The sequence below is a fragment of the Pollachius pollachius genome (genome assembly GCF_949987615.1).
Source record: "Pollachius pollachius genome assembly, chromosome: 20".
Lineage (NCBI taxonomy): Eukaryota > Metazoa > Chordata > Actinopteri > Gadiformes > Gadidae > Pollachius > Pollachius pollachius.
In genome coordinates this window covers 5,017,432-5,033,448 of record NC_136953.1, presented here as the reverse complement: position 1 = coordinate 5,033,448, position 16,017 = coordinate 5,017,432, and the positions used below count along the sequence as shown (strand labels likewise).

Genomic DNA, 16,017 nt, shown 5'->3' with positions numbered 1-16,017 from the left:
GCATGAGCTTATTCTCCAAATGTCAGCTACGTCTTCTTCTGCAGCCAAACGGGCAGTCGCCGAGCGGGCTGGTTGGGGGCCAAGACCCCAGCTCCTCACCCATGGGCACAGCGACCGCCGGGTAAGAGAGCACGTGGCGGCACGTGACGGGGACAGGGGCGCCGGTCTGGGTCTGCCGCTCCAGTGGCTCTGAGCGGACGGACGGAGGACAACAGTAGCCGGGGGGGTGGGGGGGGGGCGGACGGATGGACGGACGGTGGGGACTGGTAAACAACAGCATGGGGGGGGGGGGGGGTGAGCTCAGAGAGATGACTCATATAGGGGGTTACCGGTGACCTCTCCAACCCCCCCCCCATGTTTGTGGATCAACATTATCCATGCACATCTCTTTGTCATTGTTAAAAAATGATCATACACCTGAAATAGAGGCAATGCCCCCCCCCGGGATTTGCTTTATGGATTATGGCATTGAGTCATACAATGTATAACTGTTTTCATGAATGCATTAGGTTCTAAACTGTGTGCAAAATGAATAATGGATAAGCGTTAGTCTAATAGAGAATTAAACAGTAATAGAGCAAGGAACTGGCCGAACGAGTTTTACATTCACACACCTTTATAAAGAAGAGGAAATAAGACACTTTAGGGACTTTACGGTGTGTGTGTGTGTGTGTGTGTGTGTGTGTGTGTGTGTGTGTGTGCGCGTGTGTGTGTCTGTATGCTTGTGTGTGTGTGTACGTGTGTTCTTGTGTGCGCGCGGTACTGTGCGTGCCTGTGCATGTATGTACGTTCGTACCCGTGCGTGTGAGTGCATGCGTGTGTACATGTGCGTGCCTGTGCACGTGCGTTAGGAGCTGACTCAATAAACTGTGACCCTGCGGTTTCATTCGCCTCCTTCTGTAGGAGGCGTTGGCCTGCTATCCTATTCCTTTTGCAGCACCAAAAAGAACCGCCCACGGGCTCAAATAGCAGATAGTTATTATAAAGAATAGTTTCGGGGATATAGTTTTTCATTAAATGCATTATTATTACGAGGGTCGCATGGCTTTCAACTGATCGAAGCGCTGAATCCATTGCCATCACTAAACTGTAAAATCGGCCCATACCACACACACACGCACGCACGCACGCACGCACACACACAGAAACACACACACACACACAGACACACACACACGGTCAGTCCCCGTAACCTCTTCAAACGTTTCACACGACATTATCCATTTAGAAAAATCTCTGACCTTAAACTGGCCCTAATCCGGTTGCATTGTGTTTCGTGCTCCCATCCTCGTTCTGTTCACCTCGCTAACATCTGTATTTTTTTTTCTCCAATCATTGTTTCCCTGATCGCTATCAGCGTTAATCCGGTTTCACCGTTTTTCCATTAATCAAACTGGACCGAGTTCAAAGCAACTCCTCCTGGGTGTGTGTGTGTGTGTGTGTGTGTGTGTGTGTGTGTGTGTGTGTGTGTGTGTGTGTGTGTGTGTGTGTGTGAGTGTGTGTGTGTGTGTGTGCCTGCTTGCGTTTATGCACGCGTGCGTGCGTGCCTGCATGTGTGTGTGTGTGTGTGTGTGTGTGCAGCGCGACGTTGCCACGCACCGGCTCGTAGTGTTTATCTATCGTTTCCTCTCTCGCTGACCGAGGGTCCCATCCCATAACGCTGGGGGTGTCCGTACCCGGGTACCCTGGGTCCACACCTGACCCTAATCTTATCTCGAACGTCCACGAGCCTGGGTCCAGGGCCGCCGCTCCACGACCTCGCTGCCCAACGTTCGTAAAAGCGGCCCGCGGTAAATTAGTGCTCAGGCTTCCAGGTAAACACCCCACGGAGGGGGGGGGGGGGTGGTCACCCACGGGGTGGCCCTTCTCGGCCTCTCATCCCCCACACACTTCAGCGAACCTGGGCGAATAACCGGTGGAAAGGAAACCCGGACTGGTACCAGCTCTCTACGGGTGAATCCCGTTGATTTCGCTTTGTGAACAGAGGTGGTGATCGACCCGTGTGTGTGTGTGTGTGTGTGTGTGTGTGTGTGTGTGTGTGTGTGTGTGTGTGTGTGTGTGTGTGTGTGTGTGTGTGTGTGTGTGTTATTGTGTGTGTTATTGTGTGTGAGGCCACGCCAGACCCTCTCTCCGCGGAGTCCCGTTAAGCTGCAGCCAGCACCTCGGACGAGGTGCACACATAGACACACACACACACACACATACACACACACACACACACACACACACACACCGATCCAGCAGGTCTTGCCTGACCGGTGAACCCTGTCCCCGTGTACCCCCTCCCCCTGCCACTGCACCGCACATGGCACACATCGCTCCTTTTACGCAGATATAAAAATCCATCCCCACCTCGTACGCGCTTCCTGCGCGAATTCAACTTTACTACATGGCGTCGACGTTCAGTCCCAACGCACAAACCCCAGCGTGAGAGAGGGAGAAATACACACAAAAAACAGAATACATACCTTTGTCGTTTTCTTTTCACTGGCTCGGTGTGGCGTCTACGGCGAGAGAACCCCAGCGTAGCAAGGAATGTCTCATTGATTCATCCTTCCTTCGTTTTGTCCGTCAGTCTGTCCGTCCGTCCGTTCATTCAACGGAAAACAAAACGAATCCTCTCCGCCGAAGAAGCCGTGGCGGGAGAAGCAGTAGCGAGCAGTACAAGAAGAGCGCGCGCACTCCAGCCTCCCTTTTCCCCTCTCTCGGGTGCGTCCACGCGCAGTGCACGGTGCGCCCGGAACCCAACGGCCACGACGGGGTCGAGAATCTCTCAAGAGTGTGGCGCGCGTGCTGTGCTGTCTTGTTGTCACCCGTTGATTGACACTCTCGCGCCGAGCATCGCTTCTTTCGACTGCGGAATGTCAGGCAGAGCGAGCGGAGAGAGAGAGAGCGAAACGGAGATGGGGGGGGGGGGAAGAAAGAGAGAGTGGGAGGGAGGGAGGAGAGCGAGAGAGAATGTGGAATTAGAAGGAGAGATGCTGGGATAACAGAGGCAGACCCAGCTTTGGTGTGTGTGTGTGTGTGTGTGTGTGTGTGTGTGTGTGTGTGTGTGTGTGTGTGTGTGTGTGTGTGTGTGTGTTTGTATGTGTGTGTGTGTGTGTGTGTGTGTGTGTGTGTGTGTGTGTGTGTGTGTGTGTGTGTGTTTGTATATGTGTGTGTGTGTGTGTGTGTGTGTGTGTGTGTGTGTGTGTGTGTGTGTGTGTGTGTGTGTGTGTGTGTGTGTGTGTGTGCGTGTGTGTGTGTGCACGCGCGCATGTGTGTGTGTGTGTGTGTGGAGGAGAGGAGAGGAGGAGGTGGACTGGGAGAAGTAGTAGAGTAGAGATGAGGGAGAAGGAGGAGGAGAAAGGAGCAGAGAGAAGGAGAGGAGACTGAGAGGAGGAGAGGATGGGAAAGGAGGAGAAAGGAGGAGAGGAGCAGAAAATAAGAGCAGGAGCAAGAAACAGGATAAAGAGACGAGAAGAGAGGACGGACAATTAGGAGAGCAGAGTAGAGGAGGAGAAAAGGAGAGGAGGAGTAAGAGGGGAAGAGGGGAAGATGGGACGACGAAAGGAGGAGAAGAGAGGAGGAGATGCCCAGAGTGTTTACTGGAATGTGTCTGGCTGAGCAGATGGGGGAGAGATGAGCGGAGAATGATAAACAATGAATGAATTAAAGGAGTGGGCGAAACACAGACAGCGTCCAAATGCTGCTACGACAAGCTGACACGCCAACCGGCGACGCGGTAGAGACGTGCCTCGTGGCTCCCAGCCAAAAGGGACCGGGTTCAATCCCTGCTGTCCCCGATCTAGAAGTGTCTGAGTTCACTGTAAGCACCTGCTGACTAAACAGAGAATAAATAGGAGTCTGCTGTGGTGGGCGTGTGTGCATGTGCGTGCACCTGCACGCACATGCAAGTACACACATGCACACACGCTCGCACACACATGCACGTACACACGTGCACGCAGGCACATGAACATGTGTGCACATGCATGTGCGTGCAGATGTGAGTGCGTGTGCGAGCTGCATGCATGCGGGTACATGCATGTGAGATTGTGTGTGTATGTGCATACAGGTGTGAGTGTGTGTGTGTGTGTGTGTGGCATGTGCGTGCGTGCGTGCATGTGCCTGCAAGTGTAGTTGTGTGTGCATGCATGTGTGCATGTGCGTATGTGTGTGTGTGCTACTGTTCTGACGACTGGTGTGAATGTGCCGTGATGTGGTCGTCTGAGACCCGGAACGAGAGGATGAGAGGGGAGAGGAGGACAGGGGGCGAGAGGAGAGGGGTAGAGATGAGGAGGGGAGAGGAGAGAAGAGGAGGGAGGGGGGGGGGAGGGGGGGAGGCGAAGAGAGGAGAAGGCGATAAAATGGAGAGCACAGGGGACACTACTGCTACATGAAACACAGTTTTTCCCAACAAAATAAACGAAGGTTGTTCAAATTGGTAACATTTAATTAATAATTTCTCCGTCTTTACTCAGACAAAGCAAGCATTATCATAGCCAAGAGTGTGTCCAAGTTGTCAATTCTTATAATAAATTTATGTTTCTTAAGTGATATCACTAAAACAACAGTTCGACTTCCTTCCACTTTTTTGTTTTCTGCTTAAATCAATAGAATGAGCGAGAAAGAGAGAGAGAGGGAGTGGGAGGGAGAGATAGATATAGAGAGAGTTAGAAACCATAGATGAGAAAACAGTCCCAAGACGTGACTTAATGAGAACATTACAAGCACAAAAATGAAGGAAACAGAAGAGGAAAGAGAGTCAGGCGGATGGAGGATGGAGGATGAGAGAAGACTGAGTTTATGTTCTTCTTATCCGTCTTTTAGACAGAGATGATCAGAGCTTTGTCTCGGGAGAAGCATGGCCGCCACAACCTCTCTCTCTAACCCTCAGGGCGTGGTATAGATCTTTGTATAGAGAGAGAGAGAGAGAGAGAGAGAGAGAGAGAGACACACACACACACACACACACACACACACACACACACATGTGCATGCACACACACACACAAACACACACACACTACAACTCCATGCAATCAAATGCTTCCTTACAGCCATATCTCTCCCCTACTCTCTTACATACACCTATACACAAGCACACACAAACACACAAACACAAACACACACACAGACACATAAACACAAACCCACACACACACAAAAACACAGCACACACATGCTCACAAAAACAAGCCATCTACTTAAGAAGGCCAAGATAATCAAGTCCATCGAGTTGTTCATGGGGAGAAGGCAAACACTGACACACACACACACAAACACACACACAAGCACACACACACACACACACACACACACACACACACACACACACACACGCACACACGTGCCCTAGCTGAATGCCTCACGTTCACATACACACAGAGAGCAATGTCACAGGCTAACACCCACACACATACGCTGTGGACGAGAGCACCACTAGTTCTTGGTCAATTTCATGCATTTCTTCCCATGCTGGAAATAGCGTCTGTGAGGAGATAAATACACTCGTACGGGGGAGCGGTACAACTAGGCCATTGCTTTTGTAAACGGCCTGAGAATATGATTTTAAAACCCTTTTGAAAAAGAATGCAAGCTACACTAAAGGATATTTAAAAATAGAAGAACAGGCAAAGTCAAAGCAGCAACGACTTCTTACTTAGAACTCAAATCCTCGAATCCAATTTGTTCAAGGACGAACCCTAAAACTTAGCGGTCACTATTACATTTTTTATAATTACAATAAAATAGTGCTGTCAAGCGATTAAAATATTTAATCACGATTAATCGCCTTTATGTCATAGTTAACTCGCGATTAATCGCGATAATCGCAAATTCTTTTCTATTCCAAATATCCCTTGATTTCGTGCTGCTATCCTTTTAGTGAGATCAGAGAGTGTTGAGAAGGACAGTAATAAAAAATATTTGGTAAGATGGATATGAGAAGAGAGACCCGCAGTGAATTCAACCCGGTCCACTTGATATTGGGTAGTTGCATGAAAGTGGTAGGCATACCGTAAAACTTCAATAGCCCAGGCTTTTATTTGTTTCAATCACTGAACTTTTGAACAAAACTCTTGCTCTATCGAATAACGCCTACACACCTGAGCTGTTCGCCCGCAACCTCTCACTCACTCAACAGCTGCAACACCCACAAACTGTCAACGTCGCAACGAAGTCGATTTTGTCTAGAGGGGAGTAACTGAGCGGCCCCTGCCGAAGTGGTACAGCCCAGGTGGGCCTTGAACTGCGATTGGTCAGAAAGACGTAACAGCTAATGACAACATTGAACTCTCGTGCAGGCTCAAACAGAGTGACACACAAACAACACACACACTTTTTTGAGGAGTTTTTCACCCGCTCCATATCCTTGCATGCCCCAAGAAGTTTGTGCGGCGTGCTTGTTGTTTTGTTTCCGGTGTAGCTAGATCCGGTATGGTGTTGTAGTTTTTCTAACAGGCTTGAACAACTAGTTGTTGCTAGACAGCAGGTGAAAAAACGACAACGTTTGCAATCAAATAATAATACACTGAAGTCAGGAATGACAGATGCAGACGACCCCCTGCCTGAAGGCAGCGTGTTCGATCCCCCGAGTCCACAGCCTAACCCCTAGACATCCTTACAGGTATCTGTTTCCCTGGGCCTTATTTTAACGGTCTGAAACGCAAGTGAGAAGCGCCAAGCGCAAGTAGCTTTGTGGGTGGTTCTATGGGATGTCGCTATTTTACCGGCGCAAAAATGACTCTTGCGCCCGGCGCAAATCTAAAAAGTGTTAGTCTGAAGTAGCCTAATTACCCGTAGGTGTGGTTTGGGCGTAACGTGCATAAAGTAATGAGAGTGTCAGCTCCCATCCCCTTTAAGAGCCATGAGCGCATTTGCATCTGACGAGAATTTTGACAGTGCGTCTGCAGTGTCCGATGAGACAGATGCACATGAATTTCAAACTTCAAATGGCTCAGTTTATGGCCAAATAATATGGCCTAATTCACACATGGAATAAGGTTTTCTTCCATAACTTCAGAAATACTGAGTCCTCAAATGAATTTCAGCAAAGAAAACTTAATACACATATGATATGCGGTAACTGTGGTTCTATTTAATGATATACGCAATACATTATAAACAACGTTTCTTATCAGTATTGTATGCATTATCGTTATCGACATGTGTTCCTAATATGCATGTGTCCCCCCGTTAATAAACATTGCCATGGACTGAATTATGCGTTACGTGTTTAGTTTGCGTGTGTTTAAACAGATGGACGCACACACGCGCGCCCGCATTCATCAATTATTTTTACACATACACACACGCGCGCCCGCATTCATTCATTCTTTTGCACATACACACACGCGCGCCCGCATTCATTCATTATTTTCAACACTCACTCGCGGTAAAACAATGTTTTCTCACGATCAAATACTCATCAATCCTAAAAGTTATGGCCATGTAGACGATGTTTGTGTTAAGAAAATATGTGTTTGCTGTATGGTGTTTGCAGATGCATTGATTTAAAAGTACAACTTATTACCGCTGTATCAGCTGTTCTTCCCTAAATAATTTACAAAGAATGTGTGGCTAGGTAGATGAGAGAAGCAAAGTGTATGCGCGAGGTGCACAAGCAACATTATGCATGCGCCCTTAAAATAGCATCTGAACAACGCGCCACTGACTTTAAACCAGGTATTTCCTGGTTTGTGGCGCAAGTGGTCTCTGAAACTTCTAAATAGCACCAGGGAACGTTTGCGCCAGAACACGCCTCCTCCTTTCGCCGAACCGCCCCTTGGGGCGCAAGATTATTCCCTAATTTACCGACGCGTGGCGCAGGAGGGAAAAGAACGCTCTGCGCCAGTTGCAAACTAGCAACGACACATGCGCCAGTGAGAAAGTCAATTGCGCCGGATGCAAGATAGGGCCCCCTGTCTCATTGGCGTATAACAGGCCATCGTTACACCAATACACCCTGACCGGGGGACACACCGATGCTTGATGGTCCCTCCCGGTCGTCTTGAAGTCACTTGGAAGCTCAATTAAATCCTTCTGGTGTGTAGAGCGTCTAAATCACTCTAAAGGTCACCACCTCCCTGGACCTCAGCTGGGGGGAAGAGGCGGCGCAGCGATGTTGGAATCTGAAGTTTGGTTGCTGGCTAGACTTGTGGTCATGGATACACCTGTATAGGAATATTGTAGGGAATTTATGGCGTTTTTATTCAATGTTTAATAATTTAGTTTATAGAAGAAATATAAGTTACGAGAGATGATTCTGATGTTTTAAAACTAAGCATACAACAATGCGATAATTTAATAATTATCTGAACCAAGTATTAGTATTTCTGAAGCCATACTGCTGCATATAGACCAAATCCGCCACTGTAGTGATAAACGCTCACTGCTGCGAAGATGTCGAGTCTCAGTCCATTGACCTATTTGTTTGACATCTTGTTGCGAACTCTGATCCCTTCCTCAAGGCAGGGTTGTACTAGCCTGGGACACAGATTAATTCTGGGAGTTTGTTTCATGTTTCTCAGCCAGAATAGTCTGGATACCCTCCTTTTGAAAATGATTTCTGAGCTCCAGAAATCCTGATGATCCAATCAGAAACCTTTTAGCTGATAACGGGTGGGGTTTATACCATGACGGGGAGAGAAGCGACTTTTGCAAACAAGATGGCTGCCGCAGGTGAACAAGCATCAGAGTTAAACAACCTTGACAGTTTGTTTTCCCTAAAAGAAGAACAACTAACGGCACTGGAAGCATTCATGCAGAAGAAGGATGTCTTTTGACATTTTCAAGAGACGTGACATGATTCGTTGCTCTGATTGGTTGTAGGTCTATCCAATTGCGTCCGCAGGCATTTATGTTTGTGTCCGTTGGTAACTCCTCCTAGCATGGCTATTGCTAGACAATGCTCAATCGTAGAGTGCACTTTGGTCTGGGGAAGCCGCTATCTTCTTCTTCAGCACAAGATGCGTGATCGACGGGTGTAGTTCAAATGAATCTGTACGCAATTGGATAGTCCTTCAAAAAATCAGCTCAACGCTTCCCTGTCGTCATTGTGTTAAACCAGCCAATAGCGTGCCAGGGGGGAAAGCCAGCTTGGTTATTGGCTCCAGTGAAAGCGGATCGGAAACAGGAAGAAAAGTATTGCTCCTCTCTAGCCCTGCTGCAGGACGAATTCAAATCGCCGGCAGAACGGGCTGGGCGTACCCGTCTAAACGCCTCCAGAAATCTAAATCGAACTGAGAGGTCCCAGGCTAATACGCGTTTGAGTGTTAGTCTGGCTACGCCAGGCTAGGGTCGTACTGCTCTGGAAAGGACAACACGGCGGCCATCAGTTTCTCTTCCATCGTCACACTGCTCTGCAAACAGCAGAATGCTACAATGCTAACGTTACATGGTGAAGATTGTTCTTCTTCCTGTGGGCGTCTTCCGCTCTGATCGCTGGCTTACGTGATTGGCCAGCGCAGCATGACGTCGGGTGGCGTTACCGAAAGTCGATTCTGTTTCAACTTTTTGTCACAGGCTGCAGACGGTTTTTGGGGCGGCCCCCACTGCAACAGCTTAAACTCACTCTCTCTCCCCCCCCCCATCCAAATGAAGCGTTGAACAGGGGTTGAGTGGATTTCACCGCTCATCTGATTTGGTCTGAATCAGCCTCTAGCAACATATGTAGCATTTGTAAATAAATAACCAAATTGACATTTACATTACATTCAGGCCCTGAATGTACATTTTAGGGCATTGAGCAGATGCTTTTATCCGAAGCGACTTACAGTGAGTACATTTTTTTGATTGACATCCATGTCACATTTTGTCAAATCAATCGAATCAAATCAAACATTAATTTCAGAGGTCGTCATGACATCTCAACTGAAGCTGCACATTGTGAAAGGAAGTTGAGCAAAGTGTCCATCTGTGGCTGGTTATTAGCTGTTTCAGTGGCCCAGTGCATGGGATATGTCCATCCTCCATTACTGTGGTTCTTCCTTCTTCCAAGTCTGCTTCTAGTCATCCTCTGCTCAGCATCAAAGCCTTCTGGATTCCCGCTTACCCCATCCCCCACTGTGCATACGTGTGTGAGTGTGTGTGTGCACGTGTGTGTGTGCGCACGCATGTGTGTGTGTGTGGTCTATTTCTCCCTACTGTACTGCTATACACCAACCTCAGAGAAATCTTCAAGAGAAAACATCACCATTTTTTTTCTTTTTATAACCCAGTTTCTATGGCGATGAGCGCATTATCTGGGCTTGCCAGCGCTACAACCGATGCCTGAACCATAGCAAAGCTGCGGAGAGCGCTAGCAACGCCACAACGGCCTAACAACGGAAGCCTTTAAGGCAACGCTAACAAGCTGGATGAGGATAACAGGTGTTTTTACCCTGAGCCCGCCGGCCCCGCTGGGATTCGAACCCTTAACCCTAGCAATGTAAATGCGGCACTCTACCAGTTGGGTCGGTTAGAGGTCTCTGTGAACCCTCCCCCTCCACCGTTCCGCTGAGAGCCACGATGTAAGAAATGCACAGGCAAACAACAAAGCGCATTTGTCCTTCCATTTTAATTATCGGCTTTATTATCAGGACATCTATTTCATACAAACTAATGAGCGGATGTAGAGCATGAACACGGATGATAGTAGACACACACGCGCACATATTCCCTCTCACACACACACGAGCATATTCACACAAAACAATATATTTTAATGAGCTACGCAGTTTTCTAATTAGCGGGAAAGGCTAGCGTTAAGCTAGCGTTGCGACAGCACAGTGCTCCCGGGGGCCTCAGCAAGCCTTTCAGCGGTTCGGCAAAGAAATCAAAAGGCTAACTTTATTTTTATTATTCGGTTGTGTTCAACTTCCCTCCCTGACGATGAGGTTAAGACAACAGCGCTAAGCCTCTGTGTTTCGGGGCTCTGGTGGGGGGGGGTGGGTGTAGGTTTGTTTTACCGCCTGTGTTGTGTTGTGGGTCTTGCGTTCCGCACATTTAATTGAGTGTCCTGGCTGCACAATATGTGTCCGTCTGTCTATCTCTCGTTCCATCTCTCTCTCTCTGTCTCTCTCGCTCTCCATCTCCATCTCTCTCTCTCTCTCGCTCTCTCTCTGTCTCTCTCTCTCGCTCTCACTCCATGTCTCTCTCTCTCTCCCTCTCTCTCTCTCTCTCTCTCTCTCTCTCTCTCTCCATGTCTCTCTCTGTCCATCTCTCTTCATCTCTCTCTCTCCATCCCTCTTTCCTCTCTCACTCTCTCTCTCTCTCTCTCTCTCTCTCTCTCTCTCTCTCTCTCTCACCATCTTGGTGCCCACAGCTTCTTGGCAGCATAAATCTGTTGGGCGAGGAGGGTGGGGGGATGGGGGGGGGGGGGACAATGGCAGAGTCGAAACTAGGCTATCTTCTCCTTCACAGAGATGGACCCCCCCCTGCCCACTCCACACAGACACACACACACACACATCCCCAGATTCTCATCATCGCCAACTGAGTCCCTCGTATATGCCTTTACTGTTTTTTATGATGACTGTGTACTACTACCTCTTAGCTATTGCTTTTATTGTCCAATGTGGGGAATTGGTATGCTGCTACTGGATAGACTTTCCTTAACATCAATAAAGCATTATCCATCTGTCGATACGTCTGCCTGCCTGTCCATCCACAGTAGCCTATCTATCTACACAGTAACCTGTCTGTCTTTCTGTCTGTCTGTCTGTCTGTCTGTCTGTCTGTCTGTCTGTCTGTCTGTCTGTCTGTCTGTCTGTCTGTCTGTCTGTCTGTCTGTCTGTCTGTCCGTCCGTCCGTCCGTCTATCTATCTATCTGTAATATGCCTATCTATCTATCATCTATCTATCTATCTATCTGTAATATATCTACCTATCTATCCATCTATCTGTATTTCTTTATTTCTGCCTGTGAGCTCAATTTCAATCATTCACAACACAGTAATTAACCACACAAGAGCACCATCATATTATTAGTCTATTATTAGGATATTTAATATCCTCCTTAATTCTGCCCTTTATCTTCCCTCGCTGGAAGAAAAGGTTCATTTATGAATTTTGTAAAATCTGCATGAGATAGTCAATACTGTGGTTTACCCCTGCATAAAATATACAAGTAAATGAGATATCATTACCCTAAATGAGGTTACGCTAAGGGGCTAAAGGAGAGAGTAGGGAGTTACCGGGTAGCTCAGAGTTACCGGGTTCCAAACCTGATGTACACAGGCTAACCTGTGGGTATCGTAGATCAAGAGGCCCCATAAGCCCTACCTTTAGTGGCCTGTACTTCGCCGGAGGTCGCTTTGAATAACAGCCACTGATGAAGGACAATACAATACACTACGACAGTACTGCTATTAAGGCCCCTCTGTGGGCGATTATCCCCGATCCTTTTAGCCCCGACGACGTGTTGGTCAAGACCCCGGCACAGGCTGCCCAGAGGAGGGTTAATCCTGTGTAATATTACCCTGACAGCCCAGAACCATGTATCCCCCATGGTCCCTGTTCAGAGCACTCCAGATCTCACTCCCACCCTGACCTCCCCTCTGCCTACCTTAACCTCTCTCTCTACCTTTCTCTATCCTACCGTCCTTCTTTCCATCCACCTCTACCCCTCTTCTCTCTCTCTGGATGCATATACATACATCCCCATTGCATCTCTCTCTCTCTCTCTCTCTCTCTCTCTCGCTCTCTCTCCCTCTTCCTCTCATATCCCCTCTCTCCTTCCCTTACCCTGGCACTGGTCTCAAGCTGCCCCTCTCTCTCTTGTTCGTACCAGGAGCTCATGGCTGGGCCCCCAGATTAAACTGAGACCTCTTTAAACCACGCCACCTCGCCTCTTATTTTGTCATTCTCCCAGCGTTGCGTACCGTCACCATGGTTATCCACCGGGCCGGAGCCAGCCAGTCAGGACGCCGGGGCCATGAGGGAGCCCTGAAACAGCTAAAGTGAGGAGCAGGATGGCAGGCGAGCGAGCTTGACTTCCCTTTAATAGGGAAGAGAGATGGGGTCGCTCTCTCTCTCTGTCCCGCTGTCTCTCTCTAGGTATGTGTGTCTCTGTGTCGCTTGTATCTTTCGCTCTCCCTCTCTGGCCCTGTGTGTGTGTGTGTGTGTGTGTGTGTGTGTGTGTGTGTGTGTGTGTGTGTGTGTGTGTGTGTGTGTGTGCGTGTCTCTCTATCACTCCCTCTCTCTTTCTCTTTCCCTCTCTTTCTCCCCCTCTGTCTCTCTCTTTCTGTCTCTACCTCTCTCCCCTCTCTGCCCATCTGTGTCCATCTCTCTCATTATCGTCCCCTTTAGAGACTTATACAAGGAGAATACAAGACAGCCTTTAATGTCTAGACACAACTGTACTCACCCCAAGACATCCCAAGCAATTAGGCATGAAGAAAAACACACACACACACACACACACACACACACAAACACGCACACACTCCTGTACACATTTTTAACACACAAAGGCAAACATATACAAACAGACACACACATACATATCACAAAATACAAATAACAGTATGCACACAACCACAAACACACTAACATAAAATAACATAACATAATAATAGCACAAACACACACACAGTCTATAAGACTATTTAAGACTGATTTGATATCAAAAACTTTTATCATTTTCCTGTCTCCTGTTTATAATCAAACTACTGAAAGACAATGGATAAAAAATTAAAGATAATGTGGATTTGAATACTAATGTTGTGGCTATCTTGCTAAAAATGAATGAAGAATGAATGCCTCAAAAGACAAGAAACTGATTAAATGACTTGTGATGATAATCTTCTGAAGGAAGAAAGGCAAGTAAATAAGTGAGTAAGTATTATTGTATGGTATGGCATCAAAAGGATCAAAGTTCACATTGTAACCCTGCACCCAAAAGCTCACAATCACTTCAGATTCCCAGAGTCAGCCTTTAAAACAAGGTTATGTATTTGTTCTGAAACATGGAACTTCTCTTTTTGGCTATTGGAAAACAGAAGTTAGTCAGACTGTCGGTCTCTGGAGACTGGACTAGTTTCAGGGTTATGTAACTGTTGCTCTTGCCGCACTGTCATAGGTAGCACAAAAATAGAGTAACTCTGCAAGTGGAAAAGCAAGCAAAACCATTGACATTTCACACTTCTCAGTAGACTTCGTCTCATGCCTGTTTTCCGAAGGCTTTATTAATTACATAACGCAATTATTCGGAATTTCAACATGCATCATGAAATGTTTCTCCCACAACCCACTCGACACAAATCACAACTGAAACTTTTCTGTGCATCTCATCAACACAATATAATAACACATCAAATATTACGATGGAGCACAATAGCAATATATAAAAAATAATGCAGACGTGTTAACTCACACACGCTCTCACACAGCGCCTTACACACACGCACGTGTTTTCTCAGCCTCCCACATCACAATTATCGGTGACACAAACGTCTCTTTTATCTTTAAAGTGCTTAGATTTGCACAACATTTTCCGATAAAGTCTGACAAAATCGTAAAGTAACAGCAAGCGTAACCACGGCAAAGATCCGCACGCTCAAACCATAACGTCACTTATGGACGAACGCAAGGCTGCTCACAAGGAAACACAGACACACCGGCATGCACACACAAACACACACACACACACTCAGCACACATGGTTCAATATTACCACAGGCACTGCATGAAACGCTCCCAAAGTGCAATTTATCACTTTTTCCCCCTTTTACCCTTAAGCAACCCTGACCTTTCAGTATGATTCATGTGTCTCGGAACACACACACACGCACTCACACACACACAAACACATATACACACTCACACACACATACACACACACACACCGCATTAACATTTCCTTCATCCCATGTGATTTGTTTTTGGGTTCCGTTTGTCGGTCCGCAGAGTGGAAATTTTTCGCCTACTTATGAGAAATCCAACTGTGATTACATCTTAAGGGGAAAAAGAAGCCGGCCAATATTGTCTGGGGCTCGGAGCGCGTCCAAGAACCGCTCACACGCGGGCCACGGTGGGGAGCGGATTACAGAACACAGACCACGCAGTTCCCTCAGCACAGCTCTTGATTATCATACGCTTTTATTTAAAAGGCCCCCATTTTACCACCAGGTGTGATGTGGATAGCCATTACCAGCCTTTTCATAGGGAAATCACCCATGTCCCACAGGCCCCGTAGAGAGATAGCTGGAGGGATAAACAGCTTGCTTCTGGGTTTGAACCCTGGAGCCTAGCCTTTATGCATCCTTGAGCAAGCTCTGAAGATGTAAACACAGCGTTGCAAACGCAGGTACTGCATAAATACTGTACTACTACTAATACTACTACTACTACTACTACAACTGATACTATGTATAAAACTATGTATAAAAACATCTAAAGGGGTCGCTTGAAACACACTGCAGTCCCAATTTCCCCAGTCCATGTGACAGATGACCAAACCCAGGTCTGTACACTGTACACTGTAACCCTCACAATACCATTGTTCTCGCAGTACACCGTGTCTCTCTATGTCTACAGCGATGCTGTGTGGGACTCAGGTCGTGTTCCCATTACTCGACCGACAAAGCTTCATATCTACAATACCTCAAAGTTTCCTTGAACTGCTATTGATCCTGCGGGCCATTGGCACAATCACTTCCATCGATCACGGGGTGTCACGACTCAACACACAGCCTGCCCTCCAGGACTGCAGAGGGCACTGAGGAGTCGGCACAAGGCCAGCTCAGCTGAGCTGGTGAGGAAGTGAGCGGCCATGATTAAATTCTACCCCGCATGGCTTGTCAGTGCTCATTCACGGTTTGCATGCTACAGGTGCTACTACTCTTGTGAACTTCTCTTGGGAATTACTTTGGAACTTTGGATATGCTAACTCTTCACTTGACCCTGCTCGCCTCGACTTCGGATTTTGGATTGGGTTTTGGACTGTTCACGTGGACGCTCTTTGGATTACCGTATTGAACCCTGCTTGTCCCTGACCTTCCCTTTGTCTTGCCCTGTCTGGCGTTGCTACGCTGATGGAACTCTGTGCTTTGA

At 47.5% G+C, this 16,017-nt stretch overlaps 1 protein-coding gene across 1 annotated transcript in view; it reads right to left on the bottom strand.

Moving 5' to 3' along the window:
• slc8a4b (solute carrier family 8 member 4b) overlaps positions 1 to 2,762 on the bottom strand; it is a 98,584-nt gene extending 95,822 nt beyond the window's left edge. Inside the window, 1 exon segment of the mRNA XM_079757550.1 lies at positions 2,469 to 2,762. The gene's annotated coding sequence lies outside the window, so the exon portion shown is untranslated.
• Positions 2,763 to 16,017: the final 13,255 nt, after the last annotated feature.